Source organism: Geospiza fortis, unplaced genomic scaffold (assembly GCF_000277835.1).
Source record: "Geospiza fortis unplaced genomic scaffold, GeoFor_1.0 scaffold154, whole genome shotgun sequence".
NCBI classification, from domain to species: Eukaryota; Metazoa; Chordata; class Aves; order Passeriformes; family Thraupidae; genus Geospiza; species Geospiza fortis.
Genome location: NW_005054397.1, coordinates 1,583,165 through 1,596,598, shown reverse-complemented (window position 1 = coordinate 1,596,598; position 13,434 = coordinate 1,583,165).

The window sequence follows — 13,434 nt, the reverse complement described above, 5'->3', positions numbered from 1 at the left end:
AGTAAGAAATATCATACCTATGCAATACAAGAAAACTAACATTTCCTAGGAGCCAGACCTATTGCATTTACTGAAGTGTTTTCAGGCTAATTTGTTACGTATTTTTTGTATTGAAAAAAAGAAACATAATATTGCTTAGAATAGGTTTGTTGTATTTATGTTAATGAAAGATCAGATCTGGATTCCTGAGTGTCTAGTGACTGCTTCTGGGACAGGGAAACATGAGAAGAGCAGTCATGTTATGAAACAAACTCTCCTCTTACCTCAAAGTCACTTTCCTCTCTTCTCCTGACCTATCCTCATCTGTTCCTTGCTTCTATTTAAAGAACTCCATTAACGTTACACACTCTAATTTGATCACAAGTTTTTGGGTTCCATACAGAAACTCCCTGGCCAATTTCCATGGCCTCTACACCATGGAAGGGCAGACTGAAAGATAAAAATGGTCCTTTCTCATTTCATGCAACTGATGAAAGCCTACATTATGGGCCTTTTTACCTGTTAAACTCTGTGACATTTTTGGGATCACAGATACAAGTAGCATCCTTTTTCTCTCTCCTATTTGAAGGGAAAGCAGAGATAGATAAAGCTTCTGTGGCTTTCCTCTTCTCCTCAACAGGATGGCCAGCCATTACACAGGTTAAAGCTGAGTATAAACACAAGGAAAATGAAGTTACAGAACCTCTAAACCCCATAATATAACTCTAGTCATCTAAAAGATGTTTAGCCTATGTTTAGCATTTTGTATAGTCAAGGCAGAGAAAAAGTGAGCAATGTCTAAGGACAGTTCAACCCCAGATTACGATGGAGGACAAACAGAAAATGTCCTAGGTGGTATTGCTCTCCTTCCTGACTAAAGGAGGAGACCTGCTACTGTTTCAAGGACTAGGGGCAGAGAAGACTAATCTCCTTTTTTGTCCTCACTTCCACAAAGCTTAGAAAAATGTCTGTCATCACAGGAACTTGAATAATGGCTTTCAGCATTGTTTAAGTTTTGTCTCTCCCTATCTTGGGCAAGAGCCAACCTTGTAATCTTCCTTCTACTGCACGTTGTGTTAGTCTTTAATGAGAGAGCACAAAGAAACAGAACAGTCATTCTGAGTTCTCATGTTAGAACATCAAATAGTGGGTGTTTGATTTAGTGAGAAGATGGGGCAGATGGTATTTTTATCATGACTTCTATCATGTAACTCCTGAGTGTTGCTTGGAAAAATGGCATTGGGGGGAATCATGGTTTAAATCTTGTCCTAAGTGTAGGAAATACATAAGAACTGATCAGAAACCAAACATTAATTCATCACTCTGCCTACACAATAAAAAATAGCACTGCAAAGGGATTGTTCTTCTCAAAATGCCTGATTTTCACTCTTTGGAAAGGCAATTTTTACAAGCTGGAAAAAACCCACAGTCTTTGGAAAGGTGGGGAAATTTCACAGAGCAATCTCACTTCACAGTTAGACTATGTTGTTCATTTTTTTATTAGTCTGCTTAGCTGGTTTAGTGGTTTCATAAAATAGTTCATTCTTCTCTCAGTTGCTCCTTCTTCCCCCCTTTTTTATTAACAAATACACGGTTTCTAACTAATCCTTATGCTTTCACCTCAGTTCTCACTGAAGAGTCATACATCCACCTGTTAGAAGTACCATAGCTCTAGAAAAATCATTATTTTTGTGACAAGATGAATAGGGAATGACTGACTGCCATTTCTCCCAGTGCAAGAGGATACAGACACTCAAAACAAGTACTGCACATCAGTTTCAAATCAGAAACAACAGATTCTCACACTAATTACTTGTGGAGCAGCTTACTGACGCAGGATGGTGGAATAAGGGCAGATAAAAAGGAATTGAACAAAATTATGGAGGACAGTTGCATTAGGGGCAATAGCAAAGATTAACTTCTGGCCATGGTCTGATGTCTGACTGAAGCTCAGAACGTCTCCTGAGGTAAGAATTTCATCTTATGTTCCCCAGTTTTAGACACTGCTACTAGTCACCTGCAGCTGGGATGCTAGCCAACTTCTAACTCAAAAATACTCACATGAAAACCCCTGCTTTATTGCTTGCAAGCCTTTCTTTCTGCCACTAGAACATAGTGCTTGCACCTGGAAACATTTGGAAGCCTTGCCATGACCTCACCCACCTTTCTGCCTCTGGGATTCAATTTTGTGACTACTGCATTTGTTTTTACCTAAATTTTTCATCTGACGCTATGGAAAATGAACTGTGATTACCCAGAGCAAAAGCCTCTATTCCCTGACCAATTCATATATCCAATCTAAGAATTAAAAATAGTTGTCACTGGAGCTAAGCAAAGAGTTTTGAAACAAAACACTGGAATGTGTTGGAAAATGATGGCTCATGAAAACAGAAGACTGATCAACACATAATGTGCTAAGTAAAATTAACTAGGGAAGAAGGTAGAGCAATACTTGGAACCCTGCTGGAATGAAGCATATCTATTTTTCATTTCAGCACAGTTTTTCTTTTGCAGCCCTCTCTTCAAGGGTGTGAAATTATTACAATGAAATTCAAAACCTTATGAAATGAGCCAGATTATAAATTTCTTTGCAAACTAATTTCAGTCAGTTTGCTTAGTCAAAGGCTTTTTCTATCTTCTGGAGACCCACTGACTGAACTGAAATGTACTTACTGTGAAATAAACTCAACTAAACTTGACATAAAAAGACAATTTTACACAAACCTGAAGGAAGCTAATTTTGGTTTTAGATGCTGCTAGTCTGAACACAACATACAAAGACAGAGCATGAAGCTCTGACAACAGGTAGAAGTGCTGGGATCAGCACTGATTTTTTAATATTTCCTCTTCATTTTCTTCTTTTAACCTGCATCACTATTTCCTGCTATTTTCCTTAAAAGATGGCATTTCTTAACATCAAGTTTCATCCATAGTATCTGCAGAGCACAGCAAAATTCTTCAATTCTTTGGTTCTGCTGTACTTGCTGTTTTGAGTTTACTTTCAGTGGTAAACATGCCACAATGGGGAACATCACCATATATCAAGTAGCTGTAATCAGGCAGATCAGGTACCAGTAATTTTCCTAATAGAGACCCAGTGTCAGAGATCAAGCATGAAGGCTCAGATGTCTGCATTGCCACCATCCAGAATCAAGTGTCAGGGATCAGGACTGTAACTGCCAGGAATGAAGAGTCACGTGTGGCAGAGCAGAGAGCAGATCCCACCCTAGACCTCAGTGGGGAGGCTGTGTCTCCAAAGCTTCACCAGTGGGAGTTGAGAACTAAGGCAGCAAAGACAAGGGAGATTAAATGTTTGTCCTCCGAGGGGAACCCAATGCTTCTTTGCCAAGCATTGATTTGTTCATGCAGGTGTGTCTCTGGCCAGGCAGCACCTGCAATTCTGTGTATGCAGTTAGTCTTTTCAGACACTGCTCTTTGTACGCTCAATCCTTGTAAGTTTTCTTAAGGAATACACCCTGAATGCATGTACTGGCAGGGGAACATCCCAAACTAGCACAGCAGTGCACCTGAAGGGAGCTGAAGAGGCACAATTTCTTGAAAAGGTCCATTTTCAATCTCAAAGACCTGTCAGTGCCCTCAACTCCTCTTGAACATATTATCAGTATGCCCAGTGCTGTAGGACTTCGCCAAAACTGTAGTAGAACATGAAATAAAAAAGAAAAATAGGAAGGAAAAAAACCTAGGACTTTTTAAAAAAATAAAATATTTCCTCTCATTTGTATTATGTTTCAGGTTCAGATTTTTGAGATCAAGAGAAAATAACAGGAAACTAAAATCAGTCAATACTTACTTGCTTGCATCTCCCTAAGAAAGTTGTGTAATACCTTTCTTTCTGACTCAGTTTCTCCTTTTTTTTCAAACAGAGATAATAATACAGAAATGTCATTCAGGGGACTCATAACATGTTGAGAGCTTTGAGATTGGAAGGAGCATCCAGCCACGAAAATGCACAGACTGTTACTCTGAAAGTTCTCTACAGGAGCAACTTTAACTGTCATGGACACAATTAGAGCTGGAGTGGAGTGGATAAGCACCACACCAACAGAATGAATAATTATGCCTCTTTTGAGTAGTGATAGCTAAAGTAAGCAACCTCTTTTAACCTTTTAATTTCCTGAAGAAGTGCTCATATGATTGCCTACTACTGTGGACACAAAGCAGTAAGTAACAGATGAAGAGATGTGATTCTTTGAAATTTCAAGACATGACTCTAACTTGAAAATCAAGGACCAATCAGCCATCTGCCCCTCTCAAACATATTGTCACTGTGTTCATGTTGCTGTTTAGAAGCATTTTGTGCAAACCTGTTGAATCTTGTAACCTGGACATGTGTTTGGACATGACAGAACAACCACCAGCAGCATGCTCCCTGCCTCTCACTAACTCCATGCACAGCAACTCTTAGGCTCTCAAAGTATGCGGAAATATTCAAAGAATCATTGCCTTAATCCATGTGTTAATACTAAATATGTGAAGATTAAGTAGGGAGATCCTAGTAGGTTTCTAAATCCACATCATTTCAGCGCACTAACATATGTTCACCCGCTTGAACACACTAATCCAAATCAAGGAAAAATTTCACTGGGCAGGGGCACTGAGGGAGCATGCAAGAAGCAATTCACATGAACCTTGAAAACTCTACTCCACTGTGAGGTACAATAATTTATATGTCCCAAACAGAGACTTAGAGGTGTATTTTAATATGAATAAACAATGCAATTTGTTCCTTGGGGTTTCAGAACTCATTAGAAATTGGAGAGACAGAGTTAAACCTGGTAGCAAAGTAAAAGTTTCAGATGTTTAATTAGTTCTGCAGTCCCTCCCACAGCACTGTAAGTTAGTCTGCCTAAGTTCAGGACAGACTATTTGAGTACAATTGTTTTAAAATTTAGTTTGGTTTTTTAAACACTTAGCAAAAGAATCTGAGGCAACAATGTGCAAAGAAGAAAGACAGGTAGAATGAAAAATAAAATTTAAAAAAATTTAATCTATTCCCTCTTTACTCTCTCCCCACCTCACCTCCCCAAACTAAGGGTAAATGTAATTGTCATTTGAAACATGAAACCATGCTAATGCCTTCACATGGCAAAGAGCTTCAGTGGCTTGCATCCCAGCTTTTCTTTATCCAAGGTGGGACAGATACAAGTTTCTAAGGAAGACATCAGAAATTCTGTTCAGAGTGATATCGTTCATTCCTTATCTGGAAGCACAAATCTTATTTCTGCCCTGCTTCATCTTGAGCTGGGAAGTAACACTGGTGCATGCAAGCAGCTTTACCTTTTTTTTTCTTAAGCTAATATACAAAGCCACAGATGTGTAGATTTTAAGATACGATGGGCAGCTTATAATTATGTATTCTAATTAGTTTGCATTAGTTCCTAAAGATTATCTTGTGATTCTCAAGAATCACTCAGAAAACAATTCATTGTCAAGATGCCTACCGCTGCTGAACCAAAAAAAGAAACCCCATTGTCCTCAGGAAGCACTTCTGGAAAGTACTGGCACAAGTAGGTTCATGGAGAATATCCAAAAGTATGGTTTGAAGCTATGACACATTTTCAAAGTGCTCAGTATTAAGTCCTGGGCATATGAGCCATCTGTAAATCCCATCTATTATTAGCAGGGATAAAGAAATATGACTGGAACCATTTAAGGAACAGAAACAATTGAGGAGAGGTGGACTCATTATAGTTAACATTCATAGCACTGAACACCACAATTAGAAAGTCTCATAAGGCCATGGGATTCATCACCATCTGCAGGTACTTTAGTTCCCAATTTCCTTTGATGTAAAATGACATAAACCAGAAGAGCAGAGCCAGCTACAGCCATTGCACCACCACATTTCATGACATAGGTCTGAACCTTTGTCACTACAACACCTGCTGTTCTGCTGACAACTACAGTCTTCTAACTTTTCAAGCTGCTGTGACACCATCAGCATCTCTTCAGCAGTCCATAGTCCCTCAGAAAGGCATGAAACCTGATGTCTGTGTTCCACTGCCCAGAGATTACCAGTGAAACCTTACAGGGAGAGCAGCACATGCCTGCCACAGCAGAACTGTCCATGATTATGTCTATCACCAATTCTTCATCTCAACTCCAATCTGAACCTTGCTTTTTTGCTGGCCTGGACAATAAGATGAATGGACTATTTTTATACATGTTTACAAAGTGTGCACTCCAATTCTAGGCATTTACAGGGCACATGAGGAGCAGGCTACAGGGAGATTCCCAGGAAGTTAGGAAGCACCTTGCCAGCATGACACGCAACCTCCTGCCCTACAGGATTTAAATATTCCCATGTACAAGCATAGTTGCCCCCTTGCAGCCTGGAGTAAGGAGTGCAGAAATGTGGTCAACACACCCTTTTCTTTTACAATAACAACAGGATCTTTCACTGTCAGTCACTGGGGTTGTGGCAAAGGTACAGCAAACCTCTGTAAAGGAAATACAACAGCACCCAACTGATCTGTTTGGAAAGGATTTAGAAAAGACCCAGTTCAAGCACAGTTTGTAGTAGAATATTTTGTGCTCTATCTGTCAGTGACCTGCTTTGCTGTTTTATTGCTCAGTTTGTTTTCCAAATTCTATCCCAGGAAGACAAGGAACTCCAACAACATCTCAAATACCATCTCAGAGTTCCGAAGAAAGTCCATGAGAATAAAAGATCCATAATAATCAGCAAAACTTAGTTCAGAAAATCAGCAAAAAAGACTGTGCAAATTCTGAAACCTGATCCTCATGTCTGTTTGGGTTTTATTCTGTTTATTTAGAAATTCCCAGGAAAAAGCAACTCCCAGTATAACCATATTGGCAACTCAGAATATGTCCACTCAAGTAATGCACATGTGGATTTACACTCACTGCAGCTGTCTTAGGCCTGCTGATTTCTGATCCCTTGCGTGTCTAGTACAGAGCACATTTACTTGGCATACAAAGTGCAAAAGAATGGAAATCATCTGGGAAAGGCAAGTGATTCTGTGTCATATTAACTCTAAAAATTTCTTCCCCACCCCTGTAAAACCACAAATTACCTGAAATCTTGACTGCTCTTTGTAGAATCCAGCTCCATTTTCATTCCTGAATATAGCTGTCTATTTTCTACAGGGAAAGGTCAGTAATGCTGAGAAGCAGAAGCAAAGAATTCAGGTTATTCTGTGCTGCCCATAGTACAGAAGCCAGTGTAGGCAAAGACAAACATTCCTCTATTAAAATTGCTATGAGGGACTCTAAAGCAAAAAGGTATAATCTGCCTTGAAGAATATGGAAATATTTTCCCTTCACTCTCAATGGCACATTCCAGCATCATCAATTCCAAAAATCTATTCCTTCATACTATTAGTAGGGTCTAGGCTATCCAGATGACTAAACCTTTGCGGAATCAACTCATAACAGACCACTGAAGAAAACACTTTATGCAAAATGGAAAAAGTCCTCAATGGATAACATATGTAAATACATGGAAAAGACAGAAAGAAAGATGTAGAAGAAGCTTTAAAGAAATTATGTGCATTGAGAAGACTATTTAAAAAATCAAGATTTCTGAGGGAAAAAAGAACTGATCTCATGCCATTATACCAGGAGATACCTAATCAAGCAAAGCTTCATAGCTCACATACAGTATGGCTCCAGTAGGACCATTGTCAACAATTGACAACCCAAAAAGTAAAAAGATTCTGAAACAAAAAAGAGCAGAAGGAAGAAAAATTCAAGGTTATTTTTTTTTTAAAGCAACAACAGAAACACAGCACAAAACATGGTAAATCAGAATGTATTATGCTGTATAGAAGTTGCATCACCTAAACCCTCTGAGGAATGACTTTCCGACAAAATTGGGTATTAGCTCTGTTCTTCTTCTAGAAGAGGGTTTTCACCACTGGAGGTCACTGTGAACTGTAGTTGCTCTTTATCAGCCTCTCAAAAGAAAAAAATTACTGCAGACAAGTTATCTAGAATGCAGGACCTGAGGAGAGATAGAAATGGAAGATCACTTGTAGAGTATTTTAAAAACACCCATAGCTAATTGGTGAGGACTTGTCCTTGCTGGAGACAAACTTACTCTTGTTTCAACTCATTCCAAGCAGAGCAACTGGCAGACTGCTGAGAGTTTAGACATGAGCCTGCCTACACACAAGAGCCTCGTTTTGCATGTCAGCTTTCCTCTCTTACTGGCCTTGCAGACACTCCCTGAGCACTGGCAAGCTAATAAAAGTTATGGTGATGAGCACACAATGGGACACCTATTACTGCAACTCATGAAAATCGCAGGGTTTTTTAAGAAAACAAGGGTAGGATTACCTGCATTAGGATTAGAACCTGTTAAAAAAGACAAAGGTTTGGCAAGGGCTCCTAATAAAAACAAAAGCCTCTAGGTTTGAAGGTTTACATCCTATGTAATCCATAAATCACAGCTCATCTGAATGTAATTTTCTTCTCACACTTCATTGCATTCAGAGAACCATTACTGGGAAAAATCTTTCAAACATTTTCTAGCCCATCACACTCAATCAAATAGCAGGGCATACATACTATATTCATTGATTTTAAACTGACGCTCAGACAGTGGAGGGATGTATGTCTGAGTTCCTAAATCCCATATTGTGGGAGTCCTACTGATATGAGTATCAGAAGGAACAGCCAATGCTCACTAAACAGTGGTGGTGGGCCACTCTGGGGAAATAAGTATGAAAGCACTGGAAAAGAATAAAGATAAATGAGCTCAACTATTTCCCAATGTATTACAAAAAATTTAGCAGCTTCATAAACTAAAGAATTTACATTTCAAGTACACATCTGAAACTCCCACTTGACCACAATTTTGACAATGAATCAGTGACAGCTGGGCAAGTTTTATCTGAAATACAAGATTTTATACACTGAAGTTATGTTTTTTTGATATGGAAGGGGAATCATCACAATGGAGGTTTCTGTATTTTCTGGTCAGTGAAACATATCAGACCAATTTTTGGCTTGTGTCAACCAGAATACCAAATGAGTTTGGCCCTGTTTGATTCAAATTGATAACTTCTGCAAAAGACAAGTAATATAAGTGTCTGAAAAATTGAAAATAAATTGAAAAGGGACCAGCTTTTCTTCACTCCTCTGATTTATCTTTTACTTTTCTCTTTATTCTTATGCACTTTAACCTATTTCAAGGAATCAGCAGCTGAAGGCTTATCAATACAATCCACGGTACAGCAAAATCCTGACAAAGACCAAACCCCACGGAATGAAGATTGAAAAAATCCTCTGATATGATTAAAGCATCACCTTGTCAAGCACAGGCTAGCTACAAAAACAAGTTCACTGAACAATAATGTTACTGCTTTGTTGTGCCATTCTTCTTTCATTTACCTTTACACATAGAATATGAGCTCCTTAAAATGCAGCCTTTCACTGAATGTATGCTCACACAACCTCAATGTACATGAATACATGATGCCAAACAACACTGATTTAACAAAGCATTTCAGCACATGCTTGACTTCAAGTATGTGAAGAGACTCACTGTAAATAATGTGTAATCTGAGACCACCCACATCTCTGGCTATATCCTTTAGCATGCCATTTTGGTTTACCGGAAGGTAGAAAATCCCATCTTTCCTCTGGAACAAACAGTACTTGCTATTTGCAATTATAATTGACAAACAGAGACCAGCACATTAAATGTCTTATGTAGCTCAGAAAGCTATGCTTTAATTTCAGTTAGTTCTTTCTAATACTGGAGGAATCTTTTAAGCTACATGTAGCGCCGCAAAGACCAAACAAAGCATGCTTTTAAAAGTTGAGGGAAAAAAACCCAAGGACAGATACTAAACAATGGATAAACAGATGCTCCAAAGCAATGATTTTTGTAGGGTTTTTTTTTTTGCAGAAAACTTTTTTTTGGCATAAACTTCCGTGCTTCCTTTGACAAATTAATTCTCATTCCAAATTCATGCTGATAGAAGTTGTTTGTAACACTATAGAATGGCATTTCTCTTCCTCCTGACTTCCCTGGTATTGACAGGTCTTTATAAATTATTATGATTTTCAAGGTAAAAGATAAAATGCAGTTTCTAAAGTCAAATGTTATCAAAAGATAATGCCAAGTGGTGGTTATTTTTGAGAGTCTATTTTTTTCTTTGGTGTCTACCGAACATTTTGGAAAATTTATAGCTCCAGACACTACATACATTAAGATTATGATTCCAGATGCAGGACAATCACAGGAGCATTGGCAGACATGGAAATAGAGTTTAAATCATTATTACCAACCCATATTCCTTCAATTATGCATTCCAATGATTTTGGAACTCAGAGACAGCTAAGAAGCCAATACTCTCTACCGCAGTCACATGATGCTGAAATGGAGAGGACTGGATAATTCCTGGGGGAAAAAAGAATCTCCCACATACTTGGCAAATGCTAGCTGATAACACAAAGGCTTTCATACAATGTGTCTCAGAGAATACAGTTCCAGATATAAGAAACAGGTGTGATAAATAAGACATTTCTTTATAGCAATAGCAAGGGGGTCCCGCTGCAGTAGCAGCATGACTTGGGCCCCAGTCTGGAAGTCAGAAAGTCTGACTTTCAGCCCTGTCTCTGTAACAGATCTGTTGGGTGACCTTGGATGCTTATTTCCATCCTTCTAAGCCCCTGCTTCTCCACTCAGTTTCATAACAGCCTGTCTGCTTAGACTGTCATGTCTCTGATGTGACAACTGTCACTCACAGTGTCCATAAATAATCTCTGATACATTTAAACTTTGTGTTGTCTGGGGACATAAGGAGGAAATTCTCAACCTGAGCTGGCTTCTGAAATATCTAACCATCCATGAAGTTACTGCTAACAAAGCAGGGGGACCTTGTAAAGCACAGTGTGAGCCAGGAACAGTGCATGGCACAAGCTTTCCTTACAAGTCCCATGCTGGCCCTCACACACTTTGAATCAATCTGTTGGCAGTCAGCGGCAGTTAGAATTCCAGGCTAAAGATTTTCATGCCTATTCTCTGGAGTAGCTGCCTGACGAAAAAATCATAGTGCAATTTTTATGCAGCCTTTAGTATACAAGGTGTTCTCCTTAAGTAAGAAAAGTGGTGCAAATACTGTGTTTAACAAGCCAAATAACTAACAATGGCAGGAGAGGCAGTAGTTGCATGTGGAATCAGTAAAAGGAAGAGAAAACGCTTTCAAAACCTGCTCAATTTTTATTTATCAAGTTTTTTATAATTTATCAAGTTTTTGGATAAATTCATGCCTTTCCACGTTTCTCTATTTTAACAGTGAATTATTCTACAACTAAAAATGAAGCACACACACAAGGGAGATTAAAGATACAGATCTTGAATGTAGTGCTGGAAAGATGCGATTTAGGGGCTAGAATATTGTCTTGAAAAAAAGGACAGCTTAAAGGATTAGAAGTAACTAAAATAGAAAATAAATTAATAATTTTAGTCAATTTTTCCTATTCATTTGTCCTAATCTTCTCAATTTTGTTCATTCTTCCATTTTAGTAATGCCATATGAAATTATGTTTAGATCCCCAAGCTCTTTAAAAGCTCTCACCATCGAGTTACATTTCTATTCTTATAGAATAGGTTTCTTTTTAAACCATTATAAAACCCTGCTAAGATATGAGTTGGAAGAAATACAAAGGGTAGGTGTAAATAGGAGAATATAGGATTCCTCTGTTATGGTCTAAAACATGCAGGACCAAGAGGCTTTAGGCAATTGCTCCAGATTTAGAATTACCAAATATGGGTCTACTACGAGTTTCAGAAAGACAGCAGAACATGTTTGATTTGAGAAAAGCAATAATTCCTTCAGTGAACATGTCCTTTAAAATGTAGTTATGATAATAAGGGCTATGGCAGCATCAAAGGTCAAGAGAAAATCACCCCTCAACTTTTGGTCTCCCTGCAAAATAGTTAACTTTAAAGGCTGAGATTTTCTCTATCATCTTCAACTACAGTCCCTATTTAAGATATGAGGTAAACTAGACAGAGTCATAACTAGGTGGGATCATAACTGAAACTAAACCTATGTGCCCACATATCTGCTCTATCACTGTTTAGTCCAAGCATGGTGTTAGGGAGATCTCATGTACCAGTATGTCTGCTTAGTTACCCTTGAAGACAGGGAACGATGGAAAAATACTCTTTAATACTCTTTTTTTATCGTCAATAACAAAATAAATTACGTTATAACCACATCCCATGCATTTTCTTTAGCATGAAGTCATATTTTAAAGCCTCATTTCCATTTCTCTCAAGAATTTAATTTGTAAATGGCAAATAAGCACTTAAAAGTACCTGCCTACATAGTACTTGAAAAAATCCTCCCTTACATAGTGTACAATGCATGTTTTCAATATAAGCAATTTCTTTAACTTGGGAGAGTTAAAAAAACATTTTTAGCAAACACAGAAGGACAAAACACCAGGAATTACATCAGGTTGTCCATATAAGTGGAAAATTAAAGATACTGAACCCCTTAAAATGCTCCTTACATGTGAGGTTTCCATTCAAGGTAACAGAAATGTGCCTCTCCCACACTGGGACCCTTGTCTGGAATTCTCATGCCACATTCAGTGCTGGAAAGTCAATTTTACTGCACCGTGACTTCTGCTACATGTGTCCACAAGACATTGCACAAGAATGCCAGAAGAGAAAGGTCACAGGGACAGGCTGAATGTCTCTCCCAATCTACTCTCCGTGTAGATTACAAATTGGTTGGGTAGGTAATCTGTAACATGACACCTCTGAATGATCACGGCCAAAAGAATTCTTTGCTAAGCTGCGCACCCAGGGTCAAAAAAGAAGTTTTCAAGGGAAGATAGAAAAGATGCAACATCTTTTACACAGAAATAAATATATATATGCCTTTGCTGTAGTGAAACTGATATGACTTTCAGATGTTTTAACAGTCATGTATTCCAAAGGTTCAAATAAGACTTTAACCATGATATTCATAGGATTGAAATAAAAATCAAGTAGAATTAACAAGGAGAGGACGAAGTGAATTGTATGTAAACGAACACCAGAAAAATAAAGATATCTAGAAGATGCCATAGATTTTTGAAATGTTAGATCCTGGACCAAATGATGTGTAGGAGCTTTGCAAAGTAATCAGCACTCACGAAATGGCTGGGATCCAGCAGGCTGAGAGTTCAGAGGCATGCCTCGCCTCAGATCTCAACATATAGCCACGTAAAGAGGACACTGGACACTAGACAGAGAGTCGGCAATTTCATTTCCACATTGCAGATGTCTCTGCACAGATGTCACTGACTGAGAGCATGACCTTAGCACAGTCTTCATCCATGTCTGTACCTGTTTCTCATTTCACTTCTCCCTTATCCAGCTGTTCAGACAATGAATTCTGTGGAGTAGATCCAACCTGTACTAAGCCTCACACAGTCCCAGTTAGGGACTCTGCTTGCTCATAA